Source organism: Canis lupus, chromosome 33 (genome assembly GCF_048164855.1).
Source record: "Canis lupus baileyi chromosome 33, mCanLup2.hap1, whole genome shotgun sequence".
Lineage (NCBI taxonomy): Eukaryota > Metazoa > Chordata > Mammalia > Carnivora > Canidae > Canis > Canis lupus.
This window is the reverse complement of record NC_132870.1, coordinates 30,128,613-30,147,693: the sequence shown is the minus strand read 5'-3', so window position 1 is coordinate 30,147,693 and position 19,081 is coordinate 30,128,613. Positions and strand designations below refer to the sequence as shown.

The 19,081-nt window shown below is 36.2% G+C and overlaps 2 pseudogenes; both read right to left on the bottom strand.

The window, feature by feature from the left end:
* Window positions 1-5,551: 5,551 nt before the first annotated feature.
* Window positions 5,552-6,068, bottom strand: LOC140623487 (small ribosomal subunit protein eS27-like; annotated as a pseudogene).
* On the bottom strand, window positions 5,703-5,809 carry LOC140624042 (U2 spliceosomal RNA; annotated as a pseudogene).
* Window positions 6,069-19,081: the final 13,013 nt, after the last annotated feature.

Here is a 19,081-nt window from a genome sequence, read left to right as displayed (position 1 = left end):
AGGAAAGAAAAGAAAAGAGAAAACAAGACAAGACTGACCAGGTGGAAAATGGGTTTCTAATAAAATGGAATTTGGGGGCAACAAAAGTATAAAAAGCCACGACAGAGAAACGGCAGCACTGCTTTACTTGAACGATGGCTAATTACTTGCATTTTTTGGCATTGCTAATCACTGAATCTGGGTTTTCCTCTGCATTCCTCACAGAGCATGCACTACACAATTTTATCATAAAATACCTGCTTTTTAACACAGGTTTTAGGATAAGCTAGGGAAGTGGCAGTTTTAATAAGCAAAGGAACTTATTAGAAGTTTTATCACAGGAGGTTGCAAGACAACTGGATCTCTGCACTCAATCACCAGAATCTTAAACACTTATCTAGAAGCCTTAACAGGATTCAATCACATATATATCATAAATATCCTACAAATAGTCTCAGCAACACATTACTCTCTCAAGGTTGCATCCTTGAAATGGCTCTGGCTATAGAAAAGTGAGCAGAATGGACCTTTCAAGGCCAGGAGAGGAGGTGAGGAGCCTCCCACTGCCTGGTCCATCTGGCAGATCAACCAGCATCACATTTTCTCAATGACCTCCTCCAATAAAGCCTCCTTCAGCGTTCTCTCAGGTATCCTTAACTTCTAAAAACTTTAAAGTTTAGAGAGAGAACTCTGGCTTTTTAAAAATCATCCATAATACACTTTTTCCCCTGACCTTCAGTTCCATTGAAATAGGAAGCATGGTTCCATTAAGTACAGACCGTTTGGAGACACCTGGGTGGTTGGTCAGTTAAGCACCTGCCTTTGGCTCAGGTCATGATCCTGGGGTCCTGGGATCGAGTCCTGCATTGGGCTCCTTGCTCCTGGGGAGTCTGCTTCTCCCTCTCCCTCTGCCTCTCCCCATACTTATGCTCTCTCCCTCCTCTCTCTCAAACAAATCTTTAAAAAGATTTTTTTTAAAAAAGTATAGACTTTTTGAAGGCTGACAGGAGTACTAGAGAACTAGAGATGCTATAAACTTCATGTAATTAGAACTACTCGCTTGGGACGCCTGGGTGGCTCAGTCAGTTAACCCCCTCACTCTTGGTTTCAGCTGGGGTCATGATCTCAGAGTTGTGGGACTGAGCCCTGTGTCGGGCTCTGCACAGTCTCCTTGAGGTTCTCTCTCTCCCTCTCTTCCCCCCCCCCCCCAACCACTCATGCTCTCTCTCCCTCTCTCTAAAATAAATAAATGGAATCTTTAAAAAAAAAAAAAACTTCTTGTAAACTAATGAAAGCCATAGTTTGCAGTTCTTTCTTTGTTCTTTTTTTAAGATTTTATTTATTTATTCATGTGTGAGAGAGAGAGAGGCAGAGACATGAGCAGAGAGAGAAGCAGGGTCCATGCGGGGAGCCCGATGTAAGACTCGATCCTAGGGCTCCAGGATCATGCCCTGGCCGGAAAGCAGACACTCTACCGCTGAGCCACCCAGGCGTTCCCCTTTCTTTGTTCTTATAATATTTATAAAACTGTGAAATAGTTCTTTCCTTTCTTCTACCTCCAAGGATAGAAATTATTGGGGGAGGGGAATTATCATAGTTTACCACTTAAAATTGGAAGGATGTACAAAATAGATGGTGTAAAATATTTGAGTAAATGATATTTTTTTAAAGTTTCAAATACCAGAGAAACAAAATAAATTAACTTGCTTTCATTTGGTTTTCCTAGCCTGACTTCCAACTGAGATGCATTCATTTTTCATTTTTATTAAAATAAAATTTATGGAAAGAGAACAGATCTTATGTATAAAATCTAATGAGTCGGGATCCCTGGGTGGCGCAGCGGTTTGGCGCCTGCCTTTGGCCCAGGGCCTGATCCTGGAGACCCGGGATTGAATCCCACGTCGGGCTCCCGGTGCATGGAGCCTGCTTCTCCCTCTGCCTGTGGCTCTGCCTCTCTCTCTCTCTCTCTCTCTCTCCCTCTCTGTGTGACTATCATAAATAAATAAAAATTAAAAAAAAAATCTAATGAGTCTCGGTAAATGTATATATACATTAAACCAACATAATGACCAAGATGAAAAACGCTTCTGGCACCACCAAAATGTCCCTTGTGCTCCCTCCAGTCAATCTCACCCACATCCACAGGCACTCATTGTTCTGATGTCTATCATAGGTTAGTTTTGTCTGTTCTTGAACTTGAAATGAAAGAAATCATACAATATGTTCACTTTTGTATCTGATCTCTTTTTTTTTTAAGATTTTATTTATTTATTAATGAGAGACAGAGAGAGAGAAGCAGAGACACAGGCAGAGGGAGAAGCAGGCTCCTTGTAGGGAGCCTGATGGGGGACTAGATCCCGGGACTCCAGGACCACGCGCTGAGCCGAAGACTGGCGCTAAACCACTGAGCCACCCAGGGATCCCTGATTTCTTTTGTTCAGTGTGGTTTTGGCATTCATCCATGTTGCGTGTATTAGTACTCCTTTCTTTTTTTATTGCAAGAAGTATTCTTTAGTGTGAATATATCATAATTTGTTTATCCATTCTCCTGTTGATGGATGTTTGGATTGTTTTTAGGTTTGGCTCAATGAATGTTTTTATTTCTGTCCAGTTAATAACTAATTGCTGGTTCATAGGTTAAGTATATGTTTAACTTCATAAGAAGCTGCCAAACATTTTTCCAAAGAGGCTGCTCCATTTTATACTCTCACCAGAAATTCATGAGAGTCCTTGTTGTCCCACATTCTTATCCACATCTGGTATTGTCCATCTCTTAAATTTTAAATATTTTAACAAGTGTGACTTAATATTACATTACAATTTTAAAATGCCTTTCCCTGATGAATAATGGTGGTGACCATGTTTTCATGTTAATTGATCATGCATCTTTTGTGAGATGTGTATTCATATCTTTTGCCCATTTCTTTATTGGGTTTTTTCAGGGTTTTTTTGTTTTATTGGTTTATGGTTCTTTGTATATATTCTAGATATAAATTCTTATCTATGCATTACATATATAATATGTATGTCAGATCTATGTCTTACAAATATTTTCTCCCAGTTCGTGGCTTGCCCATTCATTTTCTTAATAGTTTCACTCATGAGCAAAAGAGTTTAATTCTGATGAAGTCCAAGTTATTAATTTTTTTCTTTATGGTTGAATTTTTTGTATGTATTCAATATACTCTGTTTTTTTCTAGGCACTCTTAGAGTTTTAGCATTTATGTTGTGGTTTGTGATTCATCCTCAATAATTTTTGTATATTTTGTGAGGCTGGAGTAGTTTATTTTTCTCTCTCTCTATATATATATATATTCACTGAATATATAGTTCAATTTGGGAAGAACTGACATCTTAACAATACTACCTCATCCAATCTATGAACATTATATATTTCTCCATTTATTTTAAGTCTTCTTTAATTTCTCTCATTAATGTTTTTCACTTTTCAGTGTAGAGATTTACATACCTTTCATTAAATTTGTTTGTATTTTATGTTTTTGAATGCTCTTGTAAATGAATAGTTTTCAATTTCATTTTCTACTTGTTTGATGCTCTTTTATAGAAATAAAATTGAGTTCTGTATACAGACCTTGTATCCTGCAACCGTGCTAAATATTTCATTATATAAGGATTTTTTTTTCAGTGAGTCCAAAGCCTAATGTTTCACCCACAAAAGCAGAAATAAAATTAAAAATAGGATACAAAGTCATGTTTTTTTCTTAAATATCATCTACCTTTGCTCGCCATCAGTCAGGAGCCACCATCAGCAAAAAGAATGAAAAGAAAACCTCTTCCTGGCCCTATGAAAAGTAGATATTAATTCCATTTTTATGGAAGGTAAATGTGAGCTTAGAGAAGTTCAAGATCTTGCCCAAAGTCTCAGAGCTATAGAGTAATGGAGATGCTATCAAGTGATTGAGAGACATACTCCTCAAGTCTGTCTGACTCTAGAACTTGTGCCTAAACCTCTAGTCTCTAGGGCTTCTTTCATTTTGCTAATAGTAAGATGGGCTCCCCTCCCCCACACCAGCTCCTGAGACCAGGGCACCAACAGGAAGATATGGGTTACGGTACCCATTCTTCTGTTGGCTTTTGCCAACTTCTTGGTGTCTACACTGCTTTGAGAATTCCATCTGATAAGGTCCCTCTGGCTTCTGGTTGTGTTATTTGAGAAATAAAGTAGTCTTTTCCAGTGATCCATAAAGATGTGCCTGGAGACTATAAGAAAAAGAGGCAGCCGTTACAGTAAATAAACAGATGTCCTGATTATCAAGGAAGTTTAATTCAGCGCTCAAGACAGGGAAGTCAAATCTGTATGTAAGAAAACAACCCAAAGAATGCATGTGAGTGTTTGTGGAATAACAAATAAATGATGTTATTCCAAACTTTACACAAAGACTTTACGTATATTGGAGAAAGAAGAGAGGAAGGGATTTGGCCACTTTTGCTGAGGACCAAGACATCCTGGGGGCAGTTGTTAAAACACTGAATCTCAGATCCTGTGATCATTCACCTGAATTAAATCCATGCCATGGAAAGGATTCTTCTCTTGTAGGTCACCTGTGATTCCAGTTTCCCTGGGTGCACTCATGTATTCCTTTTAGCCCTTTCATTAAATGTATCTGCTAAACCAAGAATAACAAAATCATACAACTGTGGCATTGTACAGATAGAACTTCTTGTGCCTGGTATTTTTAAACTATGCAACAGAATCTGACTACCTTATTTCTTAAAAGGAAAAATTACCTTGTTTCCAGGGAGTTTGGGAGCTAGCTGTAATCTTCATTTGTTATCCTCTCAAATGAAGGAATTACAAAATAAAATTGAGCTCCCTATGCATGTATACAAATAAAACTATGGCCTCAGTCCTCCTACTTATGCTGAGGCAAAAAAAAAAAAAAAAAAAAAGCATTGAGATAACTTCTCTCGGCATCAGGCTACAACTTGCCCAAAATGTAACTTCCAGAAGGGATCCACTTTAGAATTATGACCAAAACGAACAGAATTGAGGTTTGTGAATGCCTGGCCCATTCACAATATGGCAGACTTTGGCATGATTCCTGGATTATATTCTTAGTCTATGTATTAGGAAATGATATGTTTTGTTTCTCACCAGTTGAGAAATGGTTAGTTTAATATAACACATATGTTATTCCTGTATCAAAATAAGCCTGACCTTTAAAAGCCAACTTGCATTTGGTACAACCCTTTTAGCAAGCAATTTGGCAACACATTTCAGAGCAGTAAAAATATTCGTAGGCGTTGACCATATAATCTCACTCTTGGCAATTTCTCCCTAAAGGAATAATCTCTCTACTAAAAAAAGAAGCTATAATCATACAAAAAGGTATTGTAATGTTATTCATGGTAGCAAAAATTAGAAAGAGTTTTCATTTACAGTAACAGAAGTAGTTAAGAAATTATTATGAGATCATGACATACTCATTAAAAGGGACATGTTTGCCACAATATTAATAGAAAAATATATAAACTCTTATCTGTAATTATAGTATTATAGTATTTATTATAGTATTTATTATTTATGTAAAACAGATAACAGACACAGAAAAACTGATAATAATTTATTTGAACAGGCAGTAAATTTATGCAATTTCCCTCATTTTTAAGTTACAATTTGGTTTCTAAATTGTAATTTACTATCTTTATTTATTGCCCATAATCAAAACTTTATTGAAAATCTGACTCCAAAATAGGAGATCAGTGTGTATACCTTACAAAATTAAGCATAATTACCTTATCTTGGTAGAGTAATTGAATTACTGAACTGATACTACACTTGATCTTAGCCAAAAGGCCAAGAAGCGATGAATTACTGAACTGATAGGGCGTTCTGTGATATTACACAAGTTCAAGAGGTCATGTGGATAATCTAGTGATCCTTTCTTCTAGGTGAACACCCTTCTGTGAGTCTGGCCTCTTCTGTTGGCTGACACAACAATGTTGAAGCACCATCTGAGCATGGCTGAAAACTGTGGTAATCTTGTAGCAACCTGGACATCTTACATCCATATAATAGGAATTTGGGCTTTGAACTAGCCATTTCTTTTTACCTTTTTTTTTTCTTCTTCTTCTAAGGATGATGTAGTGAATCTGTAGCCAAAAGTATGTTGATCCTTCTGCAATCCCAGCTAGTCCCAATCTCTAAGGCCTAAAGTTGTAATTTCAAAAGAGACTTAGTAAGATTTCCACTGACCTTTAGATGAAGAGCATTACATTCAGTTTTCTTATAACCTAAAACCCCTGCCATCAGGTGTGCTACCTCTGGTAGGCTCTCCTTCAGACTGCCTTGTTTATTAAAAGGAAAATTAGCTTTAGAATGTTATTCCCTTAGAATGTTTCCTTTCCTCCAACAAAGCCACACTTAAACTACTCAGAATTCCGTCTGGAATTCAGCACCTCACAGGTAAGGATTCTATATCAGCCTCAGCAGTTCATGTCAAGAACATTCAAGAGTCCAAAGCATACGTTCTGTTTAAAAACTGGAAATAAGATAAAATGATTCTCCAAAGGATGCTTAGTTTAACATTTCAAGTCCCTATCTTGCCCATTGTTAGCAAATTAATTTTTATCCAACATACTACATATTTCCAACACAGGAAGAAAAACATAAGAAGCCTTGACAGGACAGTTTTTCCCTGACAATTACTAAGTAGATGTTTATTTGACATAATTATTGAATTTAGGCATGCGTGGGTAGAAACGTGCACTTAGTACTGTCTTAAATGATAATTTCATAGTTCTACCTTCCCTAACTAGTTTCTTTTCAGCCCATTTTTTAATGTATACATACAGATTTACTAAGGCTTTTCCTTTAAAATTCCTCTTGAGAATATTTGGAGTTGGCCCACCACTGTGTCTCTTCAAGATGAGACTTTCCATCACTTCCCATCAAGCTTGTCTTTTTAATAATGTCAAACATTTCTCTTTACTCAAATATGTGTTAAACTAGTAATGTAGTACAATTATGGGGCTTTAGGACAAACTTCCATGTGGAATGTTTCATGTGTCGCATATATTAGATACATAATAATCTTTGTCCACATCTGAGTCTTCATCCAGAACAACTGGTCTCATGATTCACCATTTAAGAAAAAATAAGTGCCTAGAGTAGAAAATATAGCCCCCGGGAGAGTAGTCAAATCTGAATTATATTGGCCTAGGGATTAAAAGACAAAGGCAGAAATTACAGCTATAAATTGAAGATTTTTAAATTTATGGAGAGAACCATAATTTTTTATCTCCCCACTTACAGAGAGGTATACCAAAAGCATAGAATCAAATTAAAAGTTAGAAATCATTTTTAAATGTATCAATGATAATTCATGTATGAAATTATAAGGTCTTCCGGATTTGAAAAAAATATTTATAATAGACTCAGCATTTATCTGAAAGGATTGGTATGGTTTGAATCATTCTTGCACCACAGGAATCATGTTCTATTTCCAAAACCAAAACACCCCTTCACTCTGAGGAAAAGATCAACTACATTAATTAACTCGTGATCAAACAACTAAGAAAACTGATGCTGGGAATAGTACTTGGATATTATAAATTTCCCATTTCCCTTATGTCTTTCTAAAACTATTATTTCTTGGTGACTGGCTTATATATTTAAGTTTTTAATTCCAGTTAGTTAACACAGTGTAATACTAGTTTCAGATGTACGATTTAGTGATTCAACACTTACATACAACACCTGGTGCTTATCATAAGTGCCCTCCTTAATTCCCATCACCTATTTAACCCATCCCCCACCCACCTCCCCTCTGGTAACCATCAGTTTGTTCTCTGTAGTTAAGGGTCTGTTTCTTGGTTTGCATCCCTCTTTTTCCCTATGCTCATTTGTTTAGTTTCTTAAATTCCACATGAATAAGGGGCATCTGCATGGCTCAGTCAGTTAAGTGTCCAACTCTTGGTTTTGACTCAGGTCATGATCTCAGGGTCCTTTGGGCTCTATTCTCAGTGTGGAGTCTGCTTGGTAACTCTCCCTCTCCCTCCGCCCCTCCCCCTGACCTCCTGCTCACTCTCACTCTCTCAAAATAAATAACATCTAAAAAATAAATTCCATATGAGTGAAATTTGTCTTTGTCTTTCTCTGACTTATTTCACTTAGCATTATACTTTCTAGCTCCATCCACATGGCAAGATTTCATTTTTTTATGGCTAAGTAATCATGTATATATATCACTTCTTCTTTATCCATTGATCAGTTGTTGGACAATTTGGCTATTGCAGATAATGCTGCTATAAACACTGGAGTGCATGTATCTCTTTGAATTAATATTTTTGTAGTCTTCAGGTAAATACCTAGTAGTGCAATTGCTGGATCATATAGTAGTTCTATCTTTAACTTTCTGAAGAACCTGTACACTATTTTCAAGAATGACTGTACCAGTTTGCATTCCCACCAACAGTGCACAAGGATTCCTTTTTCTCCACATCCTCACCAACACCTGTCATTTCTTGTGTTGTTGATTTTAGCCTTTCTAACAGGTTTCAGATGCTATCTCATTGTAGTTTTGTACTTCTCTGACAGTGAGTGATATTAAGAATCTTTTCATATGATTGACTGCCTTATTTTTATTTAAAGTTAATTATCTCAGAGGAACTACTCCAAAGTACTCCTACCAGATTGCTAAGTCACATGACCAAACATACATCTTGTCAATAAAGAGATAATGCCTGGCACAGGGCAGGCACTCAGTGTAACTTTGTCAAGTAAGAAATGAATGACTACATGTGAAAAGTAAAAAGAAGCAGAGGAAAACACACACAGTGTGTGTGCACTCATTTGTGCATGTATGAATACACAAAAATCTCCCCACAGGCAAGTAAGTTTCCTAAAACCCAATAACAGAAAAATCTTCTGTGAAGGTGATGGTTATGTTAAGTGCCTTTCCCCATAGAAGCCATCCTCCAAATACAGCATCAACCCTAGGTAAAACCCCTCCTCATCATTTAGAAAATTCTGAGGAATCCTAAAAGGGAATGGAGATACATCACTTCTACCATAGGAGGAAATGAGGCCACTGGGAAGGTGAAGCTGAGCACCCATGTGAGAAGCACTGTGACCCCACACAACCTCCCAGCTGCCTAGGGAATAAAGCCAATATGTGGATCTCAACCTCAAATGCCATGATGAGAGAGAATCTAGCATGTGGCATTTGAGCCCCATAGCCAGAGACACACCCTGTTTTCTATCACAGCTGTCCATGCTGTTCTTGGATGGGGACAAGGAGGAGGCCAACTGAGAGCAAAGTCAGAGGGCACATGAGTGAATTTGTGCTTGGACTCACTTAATATTTAAACAAATTGATCTTTGCTAGAATTAATCCATTTAAACCAGAACTTAATTTGCTGGCTCTGTTCCTTTATTTTTTCCAGCATGACACACTGCTTAGAGCAATTCACACTTATTGACTTTGTACTTAAATTCATCTGAAAGTTACTGATAAAATCAAGAGAGAACACCAAGCTCACCAAAACCCAACAGTATACCTTTTACTTAATCTGCTGTAAACATGCTATTTGTTCTAAAGTGAATAGAGGAAATTTTTCAGTATCTTAACAGTCTATTTCACATGCTTTTTTTTAATGTTTCTAAACATCCAGTTAATCACATTCCTAAGAAGGGTGACATTTCTAGGGCACAGAAAGAATGGTATTCACAGATATTTCCCCAATCACATTTACTACCTGCTGCCAAGAATGTCCAGTTGATTGCTCAAGGGAATGTATCTCACCTGAAATCCCTTGAATTGCATTATTTGTTTTATGCTCATTGTGTTGAGTCAAATTCTTATTGGGTATTCAGTCCAGCACTTTTTTTAAAGATGTATTTATTTATTTTAGAGACAGTGGGAAAGCACACAGTGGAGAGGGGCAGAGAGAGTCTCAACAAACACTGTGCCAAGTGTGGAGCGCAATGCAGGGCTCCATCTCAGGACACTGAGGTCACAACCTGAGCTGAAACCAAGAGTTGGATGCTCAACCAACTGCCCCACCCAGGTGCCCACTAGTCTAGCAACTCTTAACAGAATTCTGTTCTCCTAGTCTACAAGAGCTGCACCAACATGAGGAAACCTGAGGACCAAAGATGGCTCTGACCTTGGATAAAATTCCCATCCTTCTGGGTGCTGGTTTCCTTTGTGTACCAGACAACTTCTAAGGTGTCTTTTGACTCAAAGATAGTGTGTGCTGTGATTGGTAGTGAATTGCTAATTACAATTAGTTGTTCATCTCCTGAAAGGAATAAATCACAGCATTTTACAGAGAATCATGGAAAGCTAACTCAATATCCTTTGTCACCAAAATAGGAAAAATGAGGCCCATAGACAAAAGGTATCCCAGTTAGTTGCAGAACAGACTGAGACAAAAATCTTTTGATGTGTTAGCAGGTACGTCTACAACAGGCTGTCAAGCACACTTGTCAAATCTACTAAAAATGGAAGTCTGGTATAAACTAAGAAGTGGAGGAGTCAAATGTCCCCTTCTCTCTCTTCTCATTGCTCTTTGCTAATATTTCTCCTACCACTTACAACATTGGATTGTAATTAGTTGAGTGCAGGTTTGAACATATACATAGAGACAAGCATGCTCATCCCCACAGGCATTTATGCACACTTAGATTGTGAACTCTTTGAGGACTTTGTCCACTCCAAAGTGTTTTACATATGGTAGACTCCCCATAAATATTTGCTGGATGTCACCCATGAGTTGCTTCTAGGAGAAGGTATGAGAAATAGGGATACCAACAATTTACTCTTCCTCTATTCTGGTTCTACTCCCCTTCTAGATTTTGCTCCAGTAACCCATTAACACAAACCATCGCTACATACATGGAGATAACAGTGACAGCCCTATTACTAGAGCCACAGTAAATCTCAACCTACAGGACACCTTGGTCAGGATGGACTAGCAAATATGGTTTGGACATAGACCCAAATGAGGCTTCATGCTTCCTCCCTTCTTCCTCAGAATGGGATGAAATGATAAATGGACAAAGAGACTAAGAGAATGGAGGACCACAAGCTACCTTGACAGCCACCCCAGTGAGCACAGAGCATACAAGTGGACCTGTCTCCTCCCTAGGCTGAGAGTGCACATCACAAAACAACACACCGGATGCCTGGGTGGCTCAGCGGTTGAGCGCCTGCCTTCAGCTCAGGGAGTGATCCTGGGGTCCTGGGATCCAGTGCCGCATGGGGCTCCCTGTGGGGAGCCTGCTTCTTCCTCTACCTATGTTCTACCTCTCTCTCTGTGTATGTGTCTCTCATGAACAAAACAAATAAATCTTAAAAAAAAAAAAAAAAAAGACCAGACACCATGGAAAACATCTGGTCCTGACCACCTCATGAGGCAGGCAGTGCAGGAGGTGGGGGGGCAGGCTCAGGTGTGTGAGGCTGTTGCCTACAGCTAGGACCCAGTTGATACCTGACTTCTGCAATAGCAGCCCCTCTTTGAAAAAGAGGCTTGAAGGAGAGGAGGAAAAAAAAAAAAAAAAACAGAAAGGAGAAAAAAAATACCAGAGGGCTCATGGTTATATCTCCTTACATAAAAATATCAAGATAAAAAAACAAAGTTTCATGGAACGTAGGTGGGTCAGTGGGTTAAGCTTTTGCCTTGGGCCTGGGTCATGATCTCGGGGTCCTGTGATCCAGATCCTCATGTCCGGCTCCCCCACCCCCCTGCTTCTCCCTCTCCCTCTACTCCCCTTTCCTCCTGCTTCTCCCTCTACTTCTGCCCCTCTCCACTGTTAGTGCTCTCTCAAATAAATAAATAAATAAAATAAGTAAGTAAGTAAGTAAGTAAATAAATAAATAAATAAATAAATAAATAAATAAAATCTTTTTAAAAAAGAAAAATTTCTTTCTGAAATGATTATTTAAATTGTGAAGAATTTAAATCAAATAAAAAATATAAAATAAAATCCTTTTTTAAAAACAGAATACTACTTAAATGCTTGAATTGGTTTTATAAAATAAAAGTTATTGAGAGTACTTGGGTGATTTATATGAGCCTACTATGAATTTTTAATTAGTTTAAGTGTGTATTTTTCCTTTATAGAAGTAATATAGGATTATGGCAGAAAACTTGGAAAATATAAAAACATAGCAAAAGGGAAAAAATTAATTGCTCATAGTCCCAACTGTCTGGAGGTAAAAACTAATAACAAATGCATTTCCTTCTGCATATTTTTTAAGAGTTGTAATCACATCATATAAATGTAAATTTTAAAAATTAACATGACTTTTGATGATAAAAGTAATATGCATTCATTGTAAAAAAAGCTCTTGACAAATACAGAAAATAAAAATCCCTCTAAAATTCACAATTTTAGGTTATGTGACTTTATATAAAAAAGAAAATGAAACCTGAACACATCTGTGCCAAAGTTTCACTTTTTAAAGCTCTTTATAGAAGTCTCTGATTTTGAATCTGCAAAGAAATCATAGTAGAAAGTTGTATCTCTAAAGTGTCTATAGTTATTATTTTAAGATAAATTCATATATTTCTAAGATAAATGCTAAGGTAAATTTGCTTTCTCATGAGAAATTAATTCTGAAAACTTTTTAGATACATCACTACTTCAAATCTCTTAAATCCATTGTCTACACAATGCACCCAGAAGAAAGTAAAGATTATATCCAAATTAGTGCCAAAGTCCTAGTGGTTTCTCTGGGCTATACTCAGTTAAGATTAGAGGCCAGAGATGGAAGGGTTTTAGAACTAAAATTTAGATACATAATTTTACTTGAATCACAGCTAAGCTTTAAGCAAATAGTATCAGTTAGACATCATTAAGAAGCTCTAATGCAGGAGTCTCAACCTCAGCTGTGCATTATATCACCTGGGAAGATTTTAAAATCCCACATAGGTAGGTCCAGACCAATGAAATCAGAATCTCTGGGGACTGGCAACAGCATTTTAAAAAACAGGTGATTCTAATGTACATTCAAAGTTGAGAATTTTGAGTTAGGGAGAAAACATTGCACTTCTGCCCCCAGTAATGCTTAGAATGCATAGAATGTCTTTCAGGTAGATGGCCATGCATTTGTTCCACAAAGTAGGTAACTAATCAGACACCAGGTGTATTTTTTGTTTTCCAATTATATTATTTTTTAAGAATTTTCATTATAAATATATTTCAAACACAGTCTGATCCTTCCATTGTAAAATTACAAGACATATTTTTAAATTTACAAAACTAAGTTAATTTTAATTCGCCAAAAAATTAATTCACCAAAAATTTGGATTATATATGCTGTGTACTTAACATCATGCATAAGTTAAAATTGCATATAAATTAAAAACTTCACAGTAAAATACAGCTATAAAAAGTTCAGGAGGACATTTGGAGAATATATATGCAATTTGAGGACAGGGAGGACTTTTTAAGTACAGTAATAAGGCCAGAAATTTTAAGTGTGAATATGAACTGATTTAACTACACAGCAATGTAAAACTTCTCTATGAAAAACACTATAAATAAAGCTCAACAGTATATTAAAAGCAAGGGGAAAATATTGGCAATATGTATCACAGATTAATATCCTTAATATTTAAATATTCTTACAAATTAAAAAGGTAAAGATCAACCCAATAGAAAAATGTGAAAAGTCAAACAATAAGGTATTCACAAGTGAATAAACAACCAAAGTATACGAGCAGATAGGTGTTCAATCTCAGCAAGAAAAAATTCAAGTTGAAATAATAAATGTTTGGCCACTTATCAGACTATAAGGTGATCTTGATTCTCTTGGTGAGGAAATAATTCCAAAATATCCTTTATCCAGATTCACCAGTCGTTAACATTTTGCTACATTTGCATCATCAATCTCTTGTGCTCTTTACAAATACATATTGAAGAATAGGTTGCATACATCATAATATTTCATTCCCCTCTACTCCTCAATTTTACATGTGCATCTCTAATCTATTATTATTCTTTGTTAGAATTTGTTTTCTGTCATCAAGTAAAAAGTTAATAATTTAGCTCATACTTGCTAAGTACAAGTGGATATCAGAGCCATAAAACTATCCAAAAGAATCCTTGGTCATCATGGATAATACCTATTAAACAATCATGTGACACCTAACAAATTGACAGACATGGTCACTTCCTTCTGAGAGGTTGGCCTCTGAAACATGATTACAGTCAATAAATTTGTAGCCATACATCAAGAACTCTATTTGAATTCCAAGAGAGCACTAGAGGGCCAGTTTATCAAGGAGCAGACTGCCATGCATGCGCATAAGCACGGACACACTAGATGCACACGCATATTCAAAGAAGCCAAGAAGCCAGGACACACCCGTTGAGCTATGCTTTGAAAACTAAAACCCCAGGTGTCCAATTTTACAAATGTGCAAATTGCTAAAGTGAAATAAGATTCTGCTAAGAGTAAAAGGATATCAGGATTGGCAGGAGTGTGTGAGGAGGTGGGGGAAGGAGTCCTGAGGAAAGAGCATTCAATGAATGTTGAGTTTGTAAGTATTTTCATGGGCTAAGGAAACTACTCCATCTGTCCAGAAGAACGGGAATCAGCTGCTGTGTTTGGGCATTGGCTATACATATAGTGTGTTGGGACATATGGCACAGATCATGTTTAAACAAATACCAAAAATGCCTTCCTAAAGCGGCTGTATTCAAATAATACATTGCACTATTGAATTCTAAGGATGCACCTTAATTGCATTATTATCAAAGTCAATTTTCAATTTTTCAGTTTTTACTACTTCTTGTTAGTCTTTCCTAATAAACTAAGAAACCTGATTTAACCACATACATTCATTGAAGTTCTGTTGTTTCTTCCAGCACATGTTGCATATGTGAAAGACGATTATAATCTTAAACTCTGCCAACCTGAACAAAAATCGTTTCATTCCAAATTTCTACCCATAATTCAGAGATGGGACTTTAGCAGGGTTTTCATTTCCTACTTTCATTCTAATCTTTGATCCACTATCCTCCATTTTTAAAATTTTTTCTTACTTTGAAACAATTTCAAACTCATAAAATTATAAGTTACAAGTGAGCTTCAATATAGCCTTTATCCAGATTCACCAGTTGTTAACATTTTGCCACATTTGGATATTAACCTCTTGCTCTTTCCAAGTGTATATTGAAGTATAGGTTGCATAAATCATGACACATCATGCCCCTTTACTCTTCAGTATTCCATGTGTATCTCTTAAGAACATGAGTATTGACTTTATTCTCTTACATAACTTCACTACAGTTATTAAATTCAAAATACTTAACATTGATATAACACTTTTATCTAATCAATCATCCATATCCCAATATCACCAGTTAGGTCCTTTAATACTTTTTCTTTCTTCAGAAAGTCCAGGATCCAGTCCAGGATAACATACTGCATTTAGTTGCTATTTAGTCTTTAATCTTCATTAATCTGGAGCATTTTGTCAGTCTTTCTTTATCTTTAATGACGTAAATACTTTTAAAGAATACAGGTCAGTTATTTTCAAGTGTGTCCCTTAATTCAGGCTAGTATGCTGTTTTCTCATAAGATTCTGTTCATTGCATCCCCAGCCAGAATACTATGTAACTGATACTGTGCCTGTCTCAGAAAATCATATATCAAGGCAGGTTATGTCTGTTGCCCCCTTACCAGTGATACTAATTTTCTTTTCCCAATGGTTTGTTTTGTATAGTTATCATTTGTTTCCATTGCAATAATGAGCAGTCTGAGAGGAGACATTTAGAAAACAATGCAAATACCCTAATCCTCCTCAAACTTTGCCTCCTAGATTTGTCATTCATTGGTAATTCTTGCTCAAACCAGACTTTGGTATGATGATCACAAAGTGGTGATTTTCCAAGTCCTGATTTATCAATCAACTTTCTACTATAAGGAAGAGCTCTGACTTCTCATCCATCTATCAATCTATCTACCTATCTATCTACCTACCTACCTACCTATCTACCTACCTACCTACCTACTTAACTACCTATTTATCTGCTATATACTACCCATGGATTGACTCATGGATTTCCATTTTATTTAGTAGGTTATAATTCATTAAAGTCTTTACTCATTTTTATGCTCAAATTGTCCCAGATTTAGCCAGGAGAAGAACCTTCAAAGTGGTTTCAAGGGGGCTCTTGACATTATCCATCACTTTTTTTGAGAACTTATGTATATTCTAACACATAAGAGGCTTGCAGTTCATTCAACTCTTACCTTTCCTACCAGTCTTGAAATTAGCAATTTCAATGAATGTTCCTTTCAAGGGGAATGGTATTTAGAAGGCAAGATCTGGTGGGCCGATTACTTTTGGAGTGTAATTGCTTATAGCTGGTTCAAAAGGTAAAAGAGCTAAAAGAGGCAAAGATATGCAGATAGATAGATAGATGGATAAAATAATCAGTTCATACATTCAATTCCAAATTTCAATTCACCCCACCAAGTTCTCTTCTTGCCTTTCTTTTCCTCATATTTGTATCTCCCTGTGCAGTAAAATCCTGGTTTCCAAGAATATCAACCCATTCACTTATCACTTATTCCTACAATGCAAAGGAAATAATTTTAGAATTGTTATAATATTCAAAAAACAGAGTTCAAGATTTGTTAGTGGGTCTTTCCCCCGGCCCCCCTTAGGCCAAGATTATTTTATAGATATATATTACACAAAAGTTACCTGGGAAAAACTTCCACTTCTAGTAAGATAGAATAGACATACTTTATTTTATTCCTTCTATCCAGTGCAATTAAAAAACATGGACTTTAGGGGCAGCCCCGGGTGGCCCAGCGGTTCAGCCTTCAGCCCGGGTGTGATCCTGGAGACCTGGGATCGAGTCCCACATCAGGGTCCTGCATGGAGCCTGCTTCTCCCTCTGCCTGTGTCTCTGCCTCTCTGTCTCTGTGTCTGTCATGAATAAATAAATAAAATCTTAAAAAAACAAACAAACATGGACTTTATACTTAAACAGAAGACTCTGAAAGGTGGAGAAAAGGCAGACTAGCCAGGTACCTCAAGACCCAGGGGACAACATGATGATGAGTTCTCTGGCTTTTCTTTTTGACTTCTGTATGCCACCTTTGGAGCTAAAGAAGCTGGCAATCCAGAAATGCCAACAAGCATAGACAAAAACAGCCAAAGGCTGCTTTCTCTAGCCAAAGGATTAGGAAAGGGCAGCCGAGCAAGACAGGAAACTTTTGGACAATAACCACCATACTCCAGTCAAATATCACAGAAAAACTGGGGCCCCATCTTCACCCCTTTATCACCGCCAGCAAAGGCCAAGTGAGGAGACTAGACTTCCATACCTGCCAGGCAGGAATGAGGCACCCTAGCCTTTCCCCCACTATAGCTGCATGTGAATCTATGATTATCTCAAAATTAAAATTTTAATTTAAAATGAAAATGAAAAAATTATTTAAATTATTTTTTCCTTCCCCCTTTCAACATGGACAGGTGATGAATTGGAAATACAGTTGGGGTTCATTTGTTTTTGTTTGTATTTAGTTCATGTTTTTATTTTCCCAGCCTTGAGGTTTCAGTGTTAATTTTTGAATATGTAGAACATTAATATACTTTCAAAAGGAAAAAATTTTCAAAAAGGTATACTCAGAGAATATACCTCTCTCCTTTATTCTTCCCACTCTAAATCACCCCTTCCCCACTCTCTGCCTTTCCATACACATCCTTAATTAGTAGGCAACCTATTTCATTGCTTTCTTGTTACCTGTGGTTTTTTGAGAAAGAATAAGTGGATATGTGTGTGTGTTTTATTATTTCCCTTTTTTTCTAAATAGTAGGTGCCTAGCTTCAGAAAAATAAAGGGTTTGTTGGCACTTTTATTGGGATATTAAATTTATAAATTAACTTGGAGATAATATATCTTGATGATGATGAAACATCCTAATTAGGAATAAAGACTGTCTTTCTCTTTGTTCAAATTTACTTTCATATCTTTCAGGTATGATTTTTTTCCTTAAGAGAATTTTAAATATTTCACATTTCATTTTTTCCTATTTTATTTACTTAGTTATTTTGCTATTATAAACAGGAGTTTTTTTTCCATAATATCTTCTATTGGCTATTATTTGTATATACAAAAGTTATTAAACTTGGTGTGTTGATTTTATATACTGCTACCCTGTTCATTTCTTTGGGGTTTTTTAAGTTGTTTTTATCACTAATTCTTTAGGTTTTCCAGCATCACTATCAAATCTGCAATAGAGATAATTTTACTTCTTTCTTGTTATTGTTCCAACTGTTATACCCCTAATTGTTTTCTCTTGTCCAATTGAGTTGGTTAATACCTCTAGTACTATGTTAAATAATAGTGGAGGTAGTACTCATTCTTGCCTTGTTCCTGTTTTTGATGGGTATGCTTTTGTTTCATACTAGGTAAAATGTTGCCTTTTTATATACCTGTGTGTATGTATGTGTGTTTGTAAGTGTATAAACACATACACTTATACTTTATGTGTGTGTACATTAATATATGTATGTGTATATGTCAACCCTAATCATATCAATGATACATGACGTTTCCTAATCAATGCTCTATGATATATGAATATCGTACATAAAGGAAGTATTCACTCATTTTTATTTTCTGGGGAGTTTTTCTTAGCAATAAGTGTTGACCTTTTTCAAAGGCCTTTCAGAACTCTTAATGTATTAAAATAGTAGTATATATCAGTAGACTTTCTAATATTGCACTATCTTTGCATTTCTTTTAAACCCTTCTTGGTAATGATGTTTTTTTTACTGTGGTGTTGAAGTCTCTTCATTAAAATTTTATTTTGGATTTTTTGCATCAATATTCATAAATAATATGATCTGAAATATTCCTTTTAAATTATATTTATCATATTTAGATATTAGTAGTATAATTGCTTTGTAAAAAGAATTTGAAAATTTTCCTTCATTTTCTCTGAAGCAGGTTAAGTAGCATTAGTGCTATCTTAGACTCTCTCTTTTGGTCTCTTTTGGAGAATTCCCTTACTATATCATCTGGGTCCAGTGACTTCTGTTGGACAGTTCCTGGATAGCTTCTTCTAACTCTATTATAACTGCTTTTCTTATGCTTTCTATAAAT